Genomic DNA, 16,076 nt, shown 5'->3' on the forward strand with positions numbered 1-16,076 from the left:
AAACCGTTAGTCTGGATGTGGAGGTGGTTGATGCCCCTCTAGACTACAACCTTCTTTTGGGTCGAAGTTGGTCATATGCTATGACAGCGGTCGTTTCATCGGTCTTCAAAGTAATAAAGTTTCCACATAACGGCAAGATCGTGACAATTGATCAGCTGACATACTTTTCATCCAACCCAGCCTCTTCAGAGAGTATCCATCATGTCGGTAAAACGACAATCCCTTATAGGGACATTGGCGTAGGTTTAGTTAAAGATTCCGGTTTACTGGGAACTTTTCCTTTCCATCCTATCAATGCAGACCCTTCATTTGCATCAATTCATATGATTACATCAGACACCATTATTTACGATGATCCTTGGATTGTCCCATCTGAATCTGAAATAGACTCATTCGGTGATGCTATGCCTTTGAGTCCATATGAAATTGCTTATGAAGCCGTCATGTCTTTTACCGACTCGCGTTCAACCCAAATCGACCAAATGAATGTGGTCAGTGAAGAATCATTTTTCACATCAAACTCAGAACGGATAGCGTTTCCCGAAGTCGTGTCATCTGACGAACAACTTCGCGAAATCCTAAGTGTAGACGATCTACCATGGGAAGATCTCCATCATAGATCTTCGTTTTTACTTGAAGATGATGCTTTTGAAAACGATTTTTCATCTATCTTTACCGCTGAATATGTCAAAGACGCTCATAATCCAATGAAACATCCTGATTCAGAGTTGAATTTAGGGAATATTTCTCGCACTATTCCCATTGACATTTCAGTGAAGTTCGGAATTGAGGAGAACATTCATATAGGTGCCTCGTGTACAGATCATGAAATTCAAATTTACAAGGCCCTATTCCAAGAATTTCGCGATGTGTTTGCCTGGTCTTACGAGGAGATGCCAGGAATCGATCCGGCCATTGTTGTTCATGAAATCAAAACCTACCCGGATGCTAAACCCGTCCGGCAACGGTTGCGTCAGATTCACCCTCGAAAAGCGGCTGCCATTAAAGCAGAAGTCGAAAAGCTGTTGAAAGCAAGTTTCATTTATCTGATCCCGTTAACGGATTGGGTATCGAATATTGTTCCGGTTAACAAGAAACAAAGAACAATAAGAATCTATATCGACAATAGGGATATAAATCGAGCTTGTCCAAAAGACAACTACCCTACGCCCTATATCGATCAAATAATTGATGATTGTGCCGGAAGTGAAATGTTTTCCTTTATGGATGGTTTTTCGGGCTATAATCAAATCAATATTCTACCTGCCGATCAACCAAAAACGACATTCATTTGTCCATGGGGGACATTTGCTTATTGCAAATTACCTTTTGGGCTTAAGAATGCCGGAGCTACTTTTCAACAGGCAATGTCTTATGCATTTCATGACATCAAGCACATTGTGCAACCGTACCTCGATGATTTGCCTGCTCATTCTTTACATCGAGCTGATCACCTTGTCCATTTACGAGCAATCTTTATGAGGTGTAGGCATTATCATATTCGGTTGAATCCGCACAAGTGTGTATTCTGTATAGAAACGGGTCGATTGCTGGGATTTGTTGTTTCAAAAGCCGGCATTCGTGTCGATCCCTCGAAGGTCGAAGCTATCATCAAATTGCCTCCTCCTTCGAGTTTGCGCCAACTCCAAAGTTTGCAAGGGAAAGCAAACTTTTTACGCTGATTCATTCCAAACTACGCTGAGGTCACTAAGGGTTTTACCCGGTTGTTGAAACAGAACGCTCAATTCTCTTGGGATGAGATTGCCCAACAATCTTTTGATGCACTTAAACACGCGTTGACCCATGCACCGTTGTTGCATCCTCCCAACTACAACCAGGACTACTTCTTATACCTTGCAGCCTCGCATTCCACCATTGGAATGGTGTTAGTTCAGGAAGACGAATTCGGAACGGAACATGTGATATATTATCTTAGTAGGACGTTAAATCCCACTGAGCTAAAATATTCGCATGTGGAGAAATTGGCCCTGGCAGCCGTTCAAGCTGTCCAGCGTTTTCGTCACTACATTCTTCTCCGTAAAACTACAGTTATTTCGGATTGCAACCCTATGATTTATATTTTGACGAGACAACTGCTAGGGGGCAAGTACTCTAAATGGATCGTGATCCTGCAAGAGTTCGATTTGGAGTTCGAAAAGTCCAAGTCTAAGAAATCCTTGGTTTTTGCGGAATTAATGTGTGATTTCCCGCGTGCTGACACAGAGACTGTGGCAGAGGAGTCCATTGCGGACGAATCTTTGTTTCTTATCAGTACTTTAGATCCGTGGTTTGGGGATATAATCATCTATCTCCAAACCCAAATCTTTCGGCCAGAAGCTTCAAAGTCAGAGCGTCGAAAAATTCGGTTTCAATCCCAGCAATACAGAATTATTGGAGATACACTTTATCGCCGGGGGGCAGACTTAGTTTTTCGACGTTGTTTAACTCACGAAGAGGCTGAGAGGGTTTTGAATGACTGTCACTCTGGAGCATGTGGCGGTCATATGTCTGGGTATGCCACAGCTCAGAAGGTGTTGCGTGCTGGCTATTTCTGGCCGTCCATGTTTAAAGATTGTATCATTGCGGTCCGAAAATGCCACAACTGTCAAGTGTTTGATTGCAAGATGCGCGCACCACCTGCTCCTCTCCACCCTATAATTGCCGTTGGTCCTTTCACCAAATGGGGTATCGACTTTATTACTTGTAACCCTCACTCGGTCGGGGGGCATGCGTATATCATCCTCGCGGTTGATTATTTTACTAAATGGGCCGAGGCGATGCCTACATTTGACGCAAGCGGCAAAACAGCTGCAGTTTTCGTATTCAATCACATTATAACTAGGTTTGGTGTCTCGCAAGCGATCATCACAGACCATGGGAGCCATTTTCGAAACATCATGATGACTGAGCTTACAAGCCAGCTTGGTTTGCGCCACGATAGCTCTACTCCTTATTATCCGCAAGCCAACGGTTTGGTTGAGTCTATCAACAAATTTCTTGTTATCATGATCCGACGAATCATCGGCATTCATCGGTCGAATTGGCACAACATGTTATTTTCAGCGCTATGGGCATACCGAACTTCAGTGAAAACTTCTACAGGTTTCACTCCTTTCCAGCTAGTTTATGGCTTGGAAGCTGTGTTACCTATTGAATGCGAAATCCCATCACTTCAAATGGCTGTCGAATTACTCCCAGCTACTTCCGAAGAGGAGAAACGTTTATTATACTTAGCTCAATTAGATGAGACTCGACGTGACGCTGCATTAGCAATCGAGACTCACACGAAGCGAATGAAAGCTCAGTATGATAAAAATGTGACTCCTCGAAGTTTTTCGGAGGGAGACCTAGTGCTATTATATGATCAAGCTAACGATAAACTAGGTGCTGGAAAATTCGTTCCCATGTGGCATGGGCCCTATATTGTCAAGCGAAAGCTAGCAAAAGGGGCCTATGAGCTAGTTGATTTTGACGGGGACTCTTTGGGTAAACCCAGAAATGGACTTTACCTAAAGAGGTATTATGCTTAAATGGTGGGTATGGAGAATTTATAGTTAGGTTAGGTTTTCTTTCTAGCTAGTGTGTTTGTTATTTTAGTGTGCTTAGCTTAGAAAGTGTGTTTTTCGTCGTTATTCTGGCTTATCTTGGTTTTACTCTTGATATTGCAGATGTCGACGCCTCTCCAAACATACATTGGATTTGCTGATGGTGCTTGTCGTAGTACACGGAATATCTCTTCCGCATCTTGGGTTATCTATTCGCCCTCTGACGAGTTAGTTTCTATGCATGGGGTGAGCCTCGGTCAAACAACGAACAACATTGCAGAATACAGTGCAGTGGTTGAATTATTTTCCGAATCTATTTCATTTGTAATTCAACGTTTGATAGTGAGGTTAGATTCTGAACTCGTTGTATTACAGCTTAATAGAGTATATGCCATTAGAAATCTTGTGTTATTAAGATTGTTTTTGAGAGTGTGTCTCTTGGAACGTGAATTTGATTACATTGAATATCAACATATTCCAAGGTCTCTAAATACATTAGCAGATGCAATTGCTTCTCGAATGTTCGACAGATATTTGCGATAATCATGCAAGTAAATCACATATGTTAAACAAGATAAGCCGGTAATAATGATATATATATAGATAGGAGTGTGTCAAAAAATATACATCGTCTTCGATCATAGGTTGAAAAACACCTTATGATCGGCAAAAATGATAAGTACAAAAAGTCAAAAATGTCACATGTGTCTACAAAGTGACCATCCAATCACTGGTGGTGCTCCCTATACGACACCACTGCACGGGCTACCTTACACAAAAACCTCCTAAACGGTCCAGGGACTGTGACTACATAGCGCTGAAGTCTGATAGGAATATCATCTATGGTAGTCTCAGGTATATCCACCGTCAGACGCTCTAGATCCTACTCCAACTCAGCTAGTGACTCTGCAGCCGCGTCCTGTGGGGCCGATACCGGTGCAGCTGGATGTCTCCTATCAAAAGGCCGGAGGTTGGCGGGGCGCTGTGGACCAACATCTGCATTTTGAAAATTTTTACTGTCAGTTTTGAGACGATATATATAAAAAACAAAAAAAATAGATAAATTTAAAACTTGTGAAAAATAAAGTACCTCTGTCATCCCATTGTTCTCCCTGTGGAAGAACCATGTCCGGATCACCTCGAAAATCTACTCCGGCATACAGAAAGTCCTGGATCGAAAAAACCTGGTCCTCTAACCAGTGAAAATAACTAGCAGGGAATCGAACAACTGCCGCGCCCTCATCAGGATGCCGGGCCATCACCGTAACCCATCGTATCAGCTTTGGCTCCCGAGGACCCAAGATATCAACAGTGAGATGATGAGGGATCAGCATCGGAACTCTCTCTAAGGCAAAGCTCACAACTAGAGGCCCATATCCAAAGGTCTTCAGTTGTCCGTTCTTTGCCCTAGTCAGTTGGCCCTTCAGATTCGCCGACACAGCATCACACCAGTTGAAGATGGTGCCTCGGAAACAGTCAATAGCCATCCGCATTTGGGACCCGGTGGCAATATGTAGAGCGGCTGCGCCGCAAATTCTGGTAACCGTGAAAGCTATCACCTTGAGTTCACGCCGAGAGATGTATTTGATTTCTATGCCTTTCACATGGTTTTGATTGGGTATGCACCAATCTGCCCGGAGACTAGCAAGGGATTGGCCACCCGGCCTAGTCCCGGCTAGATTGAGTTGCTCGCCCCTATTCGGCAAGCCAGTGAGAAAGTATATGTCAGAGGGCTCTATCTCGAGCTGGTGCCCTCCGATGTAAAAGCATTGCTCATGAATGTTCCATCTCTCGACCAGCCACTCCAAGAATCTCACCTGAGCCCTCATGCCAGGTATGGCCCAATATTTATATAGTCCGCATGCTTTTAGGGCATCAATGGAAGGTTGATGATTGATTGCGGCTAAATCAACGTCCTCGTGCTCTCTTTCTCTCCAATCCAACATGGTGAGTGCCCTACACACCAAGAAATAATGATTAGAATTAATTTGGGAAAATTTGAATGGTTATTTTTGGGGTTTGGGGTTTCAAATTCCGCCCTTCGCGGGGGACACACCCCGCATTTAGAACACAGAGCGGCGGGACGCAGCTTACCTGAAGGTGGGCTGCGTACCCTGACCATTTTCCTGTGTAGGAAAAGGTCGGGGTACGCAGGTCACCCATAGGGCACCTGCATCCCCCGAAAGGCGGTCTTTAAAACCTAAAACCCCCTAAAAAACAAAACTAAAGCCTAAAATGAAATTTTAATCAGATGAAATTGAAGAGGAGGATGTTGTGAAATACCTGGAAGAGACGGCGTTCGATTCTGACGGTCGGATTCTCCGCAATGACCACGGGAAGTTTTTTGCCAAAAGCCCTTTTCTCAGCCTCAACAGTAAAATGGTGAAAATGACATGGTAAAAAGTCTTTTTATAGGTTTTTTGGATGAATGAATGCTAGGTTTGTTTATTTTTCACCATGGAAAGATATTTTTCAATGTATTTTTGCCTATCTTAAACAGGTATGAGTAATGTGTTGTTTCTGTGCAGGACAAAGGGATTTAGAGGGAAAATTGTCATTTTTCACGAACCAAAATATAAGAGTCATCTTTTAAGCCCTTTTCTGACTCCTAAAACATGAAAAGATTGCCGAGCGTTTCTTTTACACTCGTTAAAACGGAATTAAAAGACGGTCCCCTTATAGCCCTTTTCTGACCGTAAAAACAGGAAAAGATTGCCGGGTTTTTGTCGTTTCAAACTCGATACTGGAAATAAAACGAGGTATCCTTGATCGCTTTTTACTTTTCAGGTCAGTGGCACTAATTATGAAAGTACTCCTTGGTCGCAAGATCAAGCGGTTCCCCCAGGTATTATTTTATACTTTTTCGGGCTTGAGGGACACAAATCTACGAAAAAGTTCAACCTGGAGTCTTCTTAAGTTTTTCAGACTCTCTAAAATTGAAAAACGCCGAGTTTCTCCTATACTGGGCTCGTTAAAATTTCACAGTAAAGGACCTGTTCAATTACAAACAGGAACGAACCACTCCTTCCTAGGGTTCGAATCAAAACTAGGTTGGACTCATCCGAAGGATGAGCTTATAATCAAGCATATGTTATCCTCCTCAAGCTTGTTAAAAATAAAGAGGTACTTGCCAGAAATGGTGGGGGAAAAGAGAGAAAAATGAGCCTATTTGTTATCCTTTGTCACAGAAGAAACTTTATAACCACTCTTGAACACGACACTTTTCATTCACATGGGTTGGGAAATCTTTTGCCTCACAGTTGATCAAGCCACATTGAAAGTCTTTAACCGAGTTTCGGGGATTAACTTTGAGTCATTCGTCACCAAAACATCTGTTGTGTCGTTATGTGTTCAAGAGGTCTGCAAACAAAACTTTCATCTGCAAAATACCTTGTCATCCATTTGACCATCCCTAAGTCAGTCCTTACAGCAACATTTTCTTCAACTTGAACTATGATTTCGTGTTGTGGGCTTGCCCGCAACGAGTCGCTTTCTATCGACATCAGCACATTATCTAGAAAGATGACTTAGAAATCGTCAGTACCTTGAAGTCTGCATGCATCAATGGCAGGTTTCTCGCCTTTGACGTCAGTTTACATCATTGACTTTCGATCGAAGGACTCCGTGAAATGTTCGACATCAACTCATCCATTCACATCTCATGGATTGTACTGGGTACTTTGAGAACCATTGACATTACTGGTGGTCTCTCTCACACTTGTTAACAGTTTACATCATCGACTGGTAATCAAGTGGTTTCTACCATGCTCGACATCAACTCATTTATTCGCATGGCTAGAATCGTACCAATTCGGGAAGTAGAAAAGAAGACCCTGGATCTAGTTTCCACCATCCAGGCTGCGAGGAGTTTTGTATTCATTATATAGTAGACCAATTATAAACAGATGGCTGCGTCCATACTGTGTCTACGCAAGTCTATGATTATGATGTACTGCAAAATCATTCCTGTATCAGAGTAGTTAGTCTGTTAGTTAAAGTTTTTGATCTGAGTATGGGAATGCCTACCTCAGCGATGATATAATCTTATACATGTATTTTGTGTTGAGAATTGCAGGTTCTGACCAGGCTCTCCTCGAGATAATCCTTGAAATGATAAAGCGCTTCACCCTTCCTAGATAAAACAAAACCCTAATCTACTACAGGCTTCGCACTTTAGGGGGCAATCTGTTACACTAAAAAATGTCACCATGGTTATATACAGTTAGTATGGCTCTATCAACAGTCATGCTATCCTCCTGGGCAAGTCTTGTGCCTCTGCTTGTCATGTCAAACTCCAAAAAGAGAGAAAGTCTTCGTAAATGTGTTTATCTCTGGGTATGCAGGTTCTCTCAGCCTTGCCTGCGGGGACGCACCCAATGTTCACAAAAGTTGCGTACTTGTACGCTCTGTATGTAAAGGGGCAGGTGCGTCCTCCTGTAAAGGTCAAAATGCGCAAGTTTCATCTTTAAAAAGTTACTTGTGGTCATTTCTAGAGCATTCTAGAAGGTTGTTCGACGTGTATTGAGCGCCTCCAGATGGTTCATGTATCCCTATGAAGGAGGAACTTATCCCATCAAGAGGGGAGCTATCCCATCCAAAGAGGGGCTTATCCCATTGATGGTGGACCTGAATAACTTCCTCTTAAGCACTATAAATACAGGCATTGGGCCAGAAGGAGGGGAGGTTGAAAGCTATACATTTCTAAGGGTAGATGTTGCTGGAATTAGGACTCCCATTTAGAAGCTTGTGAGGAGAGATTACCATCTTTACTTGTTCTACTTGGAAGTGGGGTGAGCTTTGTCAAAGTAAAGGAGAACTCTTGAAGGACCCTGGGAGGAACTTGCACAACACCAAGGCTCAGGTTGTAATTGTTCCTTTTGTTACCTCTTAATGCAAATAAACTTATTTTTCTCAATAGATTGTTATTCATGGTTTGTTTCATATACTCCTTGGTCAATATGATGAATATGTATTGTTTTATAAGTTTATCAGGTGCTTTTTAATCTTTTGGCTTGTTGGTGAATGCAGGTTTCGAAGATAAGGAGGAGCTCATCCGGATCGGCGAGACTAGACTACTACGAAGTGTTGGACTAAAGGTATGTTAAAGATCCCCTGATTACTTGTATTTGCAATCCATGTTTAGAGAAAAGTAGTGTTTATTTGGTTTGTTTGTCACTAGAGAGTCTTAGGCTCCTAGGGAGGTTGATTGTGTCCGCACTATCAACTCTTTCCGCCTGACACTCTGCTTGATGCAACAAAATTCATGACAAAAGTTTGTGAAGTGAGTGCAAAACATGTCTATGTAATGAGAATAACTCATACACACAAGATTTCCCTTTGAAGCAGAACAAATTCCCTTTGCATGACAAACGATAATCCCCATGCCCAAATATTACACATGCTGCATAAATATCAGAATGTGCACAACTCTTAAGATCAAGGAGGGGGGCTTGAGATCATCAGCGTACCAGTAAGTGACCAAGTAATGATCGATCACATGATCCATGGTAGGCTCTGAAATTTGCATGCAAGCCAAAATTTTGAAGGGTGGTTGTAGCCGCTACAACAAACTCGTTCCTCTAGGAGGAGTTTTCTTTAAGCTCTTTTTAGAATCCTTAAAATAGAAAATATTGTTGTGTGAGCTTGTCACCTTCACGCTCATTCAAGTACTTGAAGGATATTCTAACTAGTATAAGTTTACCCCTGTTATGGATCATGATAGACTAGTTACGAAAAGGAATACTCTAGTCTACTATGGCTAGAAGGTTCTCCCTTGTATGCTTTTATCTCTTTTTCGTGCTTGGGGGACTAAATTTATGAAAAAGGAACCTTAAAAAGAGAAAGGGAAGGGAACATCATTTTTCATTAGTCAACATAAGGAAGTGGAAATTGCATCGCCCTTGAACATGACACCCGTCTACTTCATTATCTTACAGTTTAAGTTTACGTGCCTAGCAGCCATATCACACATATGATTTTGTCTATTCCTCCAGCTGTTACTCTTCCAATCATATGGAGTATGCTTCAATGCTTTGTACATCATTGCACGATATCACATGATGCTCATTAGTCATGTTTCCAAGTCACTCGTGTTTCATGTGCTATGTGTTCAAGAGAAGTCTCAGCCTGTGTTGGCCATCTACAATATCCTAGAGACATTTTCAAGTCGGTCATCCCTTAGCCAGTTTTAATTCATCATCTCATGACTTCATAAATACATCAGATCATCCTGGTCTATTATGTGTCAATTGATGGGGGATACAGTAATGCCCTCCTTCGACGGATCTTCTCCCATCGACTTCATCTCATTATCTAGGAGCTTTATCTAGGAACTAGTAGTACCTTGGAGCTTACAGACCTCAATGGCATGATTCCTCACGATCAATAATGGGTTTACATCATTGGCTCCTAATTGTTCGAGTTCACTAGTGTTCGACGTTAGCTCATTTATCCACACTTATTGGATTGTACTAGTTACCTTGAAGTTCATTTTCCTCATTGGTGGACTCCCTCACGTCTCTTAATGGTTGACTTCACTAGTTGGTAATCAGTTATTTTCTACCATGCTCAACCTTAGCACATCTATTCACATGTTGTAGATTCGTACCATTGGGCTTATGTCAAAGACCCTAGGTTAGGGACATCTCATTCTTATACCAAGTTGTGTTTGAGTTATGTATCATTTATGTACTTTGAGGGCTATTTTTGGGAACCTCTTGTTTGTTATGTGTTTGTATTCCTATTGATATATACTATGACATAGATCCACATTGTATTTGCTAGTGGCTATGCTCTATTTGATGAGCCACATGGATCCATTATGTATTCTTTATGGCCATGTTTAACATTTCATGTCATGGATCCACACTATATGTTTTGGTGGACATGTTTAGCATATCTTTATGAATGAGCATGGGTATGCCCACCTCGCGGATGTTATCAATAGATTTGAGACTTCATCATTTGAGTTACTTTGATCCAACTTTGTAGTCTTGGATCCTTCCTCTCATTTTGAGATTTGAGTATTGTCGTAATGCATTCCAGCCATCAATTTCTCTTCTAGCCTCATGCATTAGGGGACATCTGTTGGAATCCTATTCTTCACACCATTATAGTGAGAGAAACCCAATATCAACTTACCTCAAGTTTTTTATTAAATTGCATCCCTTTTCACCTTCTTTTTTTACTTATGTGAGATTGAGTTATTTCTCATAATTAATTTTCCAAAATATTATAATTATGAGATAACAACTATTTCATAATTGAGAAAATTGAGAAAATTCTCATAATTGTAAAAAACGTTTCTAGAGTTTGGCATTCCCAAAGATATCAGCTTGACCCACTTGTGTAAGAGTTGGATAGGGGTCCATTATTGTAGAATTTTCCTAACTTCTTAAGCCACTACTTGTATTGGGAGAGGAGACCATGCTATAATATTGAGAAGAGGATATCCTTTGCTGGAAGATATACATTAATTATATCATTTGATTCATGATTAATGAAATTATAGGTTCCCTTTCCTGTAAATCTATGCTTATTGTTGATTATACATGCTAATGCTTATTTGAGCTAACGATCCTCTACGGATGGCTATTTTTGGTCCCTATTTGGTGGTGCATGTGTGCAAGTGTAGATCTATTACAAGAACCAAGATCTCTTAGTTGGAGCATAGAGTTTCTGCTTCGAACCCAACACCCTTCACCAATCTGCGAGGGTTGTAGGTGTGAGCTCAAACCGTTAGTGTATGGGCTACATGCATGATTGACTACTTGAGCATATAGATTTGGATATATATATATGTAGTTGAATTGGTCATTTAGTTTCCTATCTGGTAACCTTGATAGGACCATAGGGTTACAGAGCAATGGCTCCTTGCGCATGAATTTTTCCACAACCCATAGGTAGTTCTTTTGGAGTTTCAGTTGCATTAAATAATTTTGTAATTTTCAAGTTTGTCTTCAACTTTATTGCCAGAAAATGAGATAATCGACTAACCTTCATCATCCTACTCGATATGCTGAGCCAATTTAAGTGCTTCTTCACATGTGGTGACTTTTTTCATTCTAAGCGGACCACAAATATTCTGGAGTAAACCAGCCACATGTCATTATACTAAGAGATGTATGTCAATGGTATATGGAATCTAGCTTAATAAGTATTTAGATCATTTTTCATATTTGCGTACTAATTCATTTGGTATTTGCTTAATTTCCTTTAGTTTATGAGTTTCCAAATACTTAACATATTAGGCTTTAAAAAATGTAAGAAAACTAGCCTTAATTTCACTTTTCAACTTTGGTTGGTTCTCTATAAGATTCATGAACCAAGTTAAAGCACATTTTCTTAAGGCTACAATGAATTGCACCATTCGTTTGTCTTCATCAATAACATCATTTACTGCCCAGAATTTTTCATAGACAAACTAATGTTGTCCAAGTTTTTGTCACCCTCATAGATGGGTATATGGTTCAAACCCATTTTTCTTGAATTACATAACATTGGTCGACGTGTTAAACTATTACTTGGATGATCATTTTTTCAGTCTTGTCAAGAGTTTACATATTTGTATTATTTTCTTCTTTGTCATCACTATATTTTGAAAGTGAATTGTCAGTTTGACACTCTCTATCTATATATTTAGTCAACCGACTCCCTCGAGGTCGCAACTCTTCACTAATTATTTCTGTACTTTGAAATTCCTTAGTAGATACTAGCTATGACAGGTGATCTAGATGGATATTGGTGGCCACCCACCAATTCCACTTGGATCCCCACCATTGTTTCTTTCAGTTTTCCAGTTTCCTTAATTGTAGCACAATTTACTATTTTTAGCAGTTTTTCGAGTCCTGAACTTCCGAAGCCATTTTGAGGCCCTAAACGACGTTTTTTGGGAAAACTAGGAGCAACATGGGTCCTTGGACCGATGTTGCTTTTCCCAAAGTTGTAGTCCTCAGATAGATATTTCTAACAAGGTATTGTGCATGTCAAACAGAGATCATATGAAAAAGTTACGACCCCAGGAAGTTGATGTACCAATTTACCCAAAACGGGGCCCATAGTTTGGCGCTTCATCTCCTAGGGTTAGGTTTTTGGATATTTAGGGTTTTCCATTGCTTCTCAACAATAAATAGGCCTTCGAGCCTCATTGTAAGACAGTTCACAGGCATGTAGCCGCCACATCTCTTCTCAGAGATAAGCTACCATTGCCCTAGCTAGTTTATTTCCATTTCTGTTTGTAAGCATATTTCAGTATTTTACAGTAATGAAATGAAGTATTATTTCTGCTGCATGTCTGTATGTATGGTTATATCTGTAATTTTTTGTGTTCCTATTTAAATCCGGATCAGTGGTATCAGAGAAGTATGCTCTTTCTTTGTCTTTCTTTGCATGTCCCCAACGAGGTCAGGATAAAAAGAGTTAGGGCTTGAACTGGTCGAACCTTTGCAAGGCCAGCCTCGCAAATCCCAACGGCCTCCCATGGCAGATGAAAAGAAATATGAGGGGGTAGGAGATCCTATCAAAATCTTGCTCGAAGAGGCCCTCAAGTGACAAAGGAACGCGATGATGGACAACTTTCCCCAGATCCTGCAGTGGCTACCTAGGGGCTGTTGGCATTATGATGCGTGTGTTGTACTTGATGGCAACCCCCCTCATAGAAGACCATCTCACTTATATACATTCAGAAGAGATATCAGATGTAACATAATACATAGATGCAGGATAGCTCAAAGGAATCAAATGGCAAGTTCTTAGTAAGCTTTGCCATCAAGTCCAAAGGGGGAGATTGTTGGCATTATGGCTAAAGTGTTGTCCTTGATGGCAACCCATTCAGGTGGTAGTTCACTATTCTTCAAGTCAGCAGCAGAAGTTGATGATCAGCTCTCATTTTATTGAAAAATTATGAAGGACGCAGGAAGCCAGTTCAGAAGGTGCGTACCCGCAGGTACACCATGCAGAAACTGCGTCCAGGGACGCAGGCCAGCCGTTCAGGGGGTGCGTCCACCCAGTGCACACATTTCAAGGCAGAGAAAAGCACGTGGGGGTTTCTTGTGTGGTATCTAGCTGACGGTTTTATGTTTCTATGGTGTCGGCTCGTGGTATTGTTCCATGTTTTGAGGAGGAGCTTGCCTATATAAAGCAAAGGAGATCATTTGGATTTGGCAAGTCTTGGGTTGAATATCTTATGAGGGCTAGATCTGGTCTAGATCTAAACAAGGCGAATCTACTGATGGACCGAGATCTCTTCGGCGCATGTTCAGATCTGTGGATCTGATTGTCTGGGTTACTTCTGAAGTCTTGAAATCATCTATGCCCGGAGGGACGCAGGTGCAGTAAGGGTTCAGGTGCGTCCGGGACGCAGGAGCGAAGAGTTTCAGGTGCGTCGGACGCAGGCGCAGAAGGGTTCAGGTGCGCCGGGATGCAGGCAGTTCAGTAGACTCAGTGCGAGGGACGCAGGCTAGCAGTTGAGCAGAGTGCGTCCGGGACGCAGGCCAGCAGTTGAGCAGGGTGCGTCCAGGGACTCAGGCCAGCAGTTGAGCAGGGTGAGTTTGGGACTCAGGCTAGCAGTTGAGCAGGGTGAGTCCGGACTCAGGCTAGCAGTTGAGCAGGGTGCTTCCTTCTCTTAAAATCTTTGTTTATCATTGTTGTGTTCTGGGTTTGGTCCTATTATTGTTGATCTGGTTACTTCAGTTGATTGGGTGTTTCAGAAGGTTGTTTGAGCTTCAATGTTGTTGTTGGGTCCAGTATGAAAATTGGATGAAATGTGGCCTTTCAGTTTATGGGTTGTGCTTCAGTGTATCCAGTATGAAAATTGATGAAACGTGGTACTTGAAGGAGAGAAGATTGTAGGCCGGCGCCTACGTACTATTATCTAAGCTAGTACAAGAGCTAAAGGAAATCTTTGGAGCATTGTAGTAGGTAGTAGCCTGCGTACTAGTAAATGGATCGGCTAGTACAAGAGCAAAGGGGGTTGTAGCTCCCGTACTAGTATAAGGCTGCACCAGTACAAATATTGTAAAAGAATTTTCTTATTAAGAAGAAGATTGAGATGACTTGCAGCAGGTGGTTTTTCTCCCGCATTGGGTTTCCACCTTACATCATTGTGTTCATGTGTGTGCCTTATGTGTGATGATCTACTTTATGTTACTGCATCTGTTAACTGATAATATGGTTGATAATGTTCTAATGCACTCATTGAAGATCGATTAACTTAATCATAAGAAGTTGTGGAAGTAGCATATATGAATCTGATTATGGAAATGAAAAAGTTTTATTAATATGATAATACTGATTCACCCCCCCCCCCCTCTCAGTATTATTTCCAACAATTGGTATCAGAGCAGGTCCTTTGATAGAAGCTTGATCGCTTAAAGGAGATCCGTGGAACAATGGGAAAGAAGCTTAAGAAGAAAGCTCATAAGAAAAAGAAGTCATCTCAGAAGAACTATGATAGTGGAAGAATCGATTGGGGATTAGGCATAAGGAGCTCTTCAGATTCAGAATCAGATTTAGAATCATTATCAGGTATGAATGTGTTATCATCTGATGTTCCAGCTATATTTCCTTGTGAAAGAGATGAAAGTGATAGTGAGACTACTGAACTTGCTCTTATGGGTGAGCAAGAAAGATGTCAAATAGAGGCAGAACTTAACAGGTTGACAAACAAAATTATTGAACAAGAAAAATGTTTTGACGTAAAGAATGGTGCCCTCAAGTTATGCAAGGAAAGGTATCAAAAGTTGCAGGATGAAGCAACATCTCTAAAGAATGAAGTCATTGAAAAGAACACAACAATCAAGGAGCTCAGAGATCGATCCAGTTATTATGAAAATCTTGAAGCTACAATCCTCTCACTAAAAGGAGATCTTGAAGAATCAAAGAAGCAGAATACAGACCTTCTCCAAGCTATTGAAAAACAAGAAAACGAAGTCATCAGCTTAAAATCTCAACTAGAATGTGCCTTCCGAGTTCGTCAAATGCAGCAGGATCTGAATCAAGAACAAGAAAAGGAAATTCTCAAACTAAGGGAACAAATGGAAGAAGGAAGGAAAGCTGAAGAAGTTTTGAAAAAGAAATCTCTTGAAAAGGAAGAACAGCTTCAGGTTGAGGTAAATATCTTGAAAGGTAAACTAGAAGAAAAGGATAAGCTTTTACGATTTCAAGATAGCTCTAAAGTATTGGATGATATTCTTAGTAGTCAAAGGTCCCCTACTATAAAGACTGGTCTTGGTTTCCATGAATCTGTTGAAGGTGAATCTAGTTCACAAGGTGAGGCAAGAAACTCTAAAAGGAAATCTAAAGTGATCAACGAAGAAGTAAAAGATCAATCTCATCATCAACCAAGGAAAGAGATTCCTCAAAGAAAATCCTTTACTCCTCCTATGAATAATGTTGAATGTTATGTATGTCATAATCTTGGACATGTTGCAGCTAGATGTAGAAGAAGAAGAGTTCAAGACCATTATGCAGAAAGGTCATCTCAATCAAGGTACTTTTATGGATATTGCTTTGCTTGCAATATGTTTGGTCACA

Source organism: Pinus tabuliformis, chromosome 1_1, assembly GCF_031772625.1.
Source record: "Pinus tabuliformis cultivar Carrire ecotype Pingquan chromosome 1_1, CPIR1, whole genome shotgun sequence".
Classification (NCBI taxonomy): Eukaryota; Viridiplantae; Streptophyta; class Pinopsida; order Pinales; family Pinaceae; genus Pinus; species Pinus tabuliformis.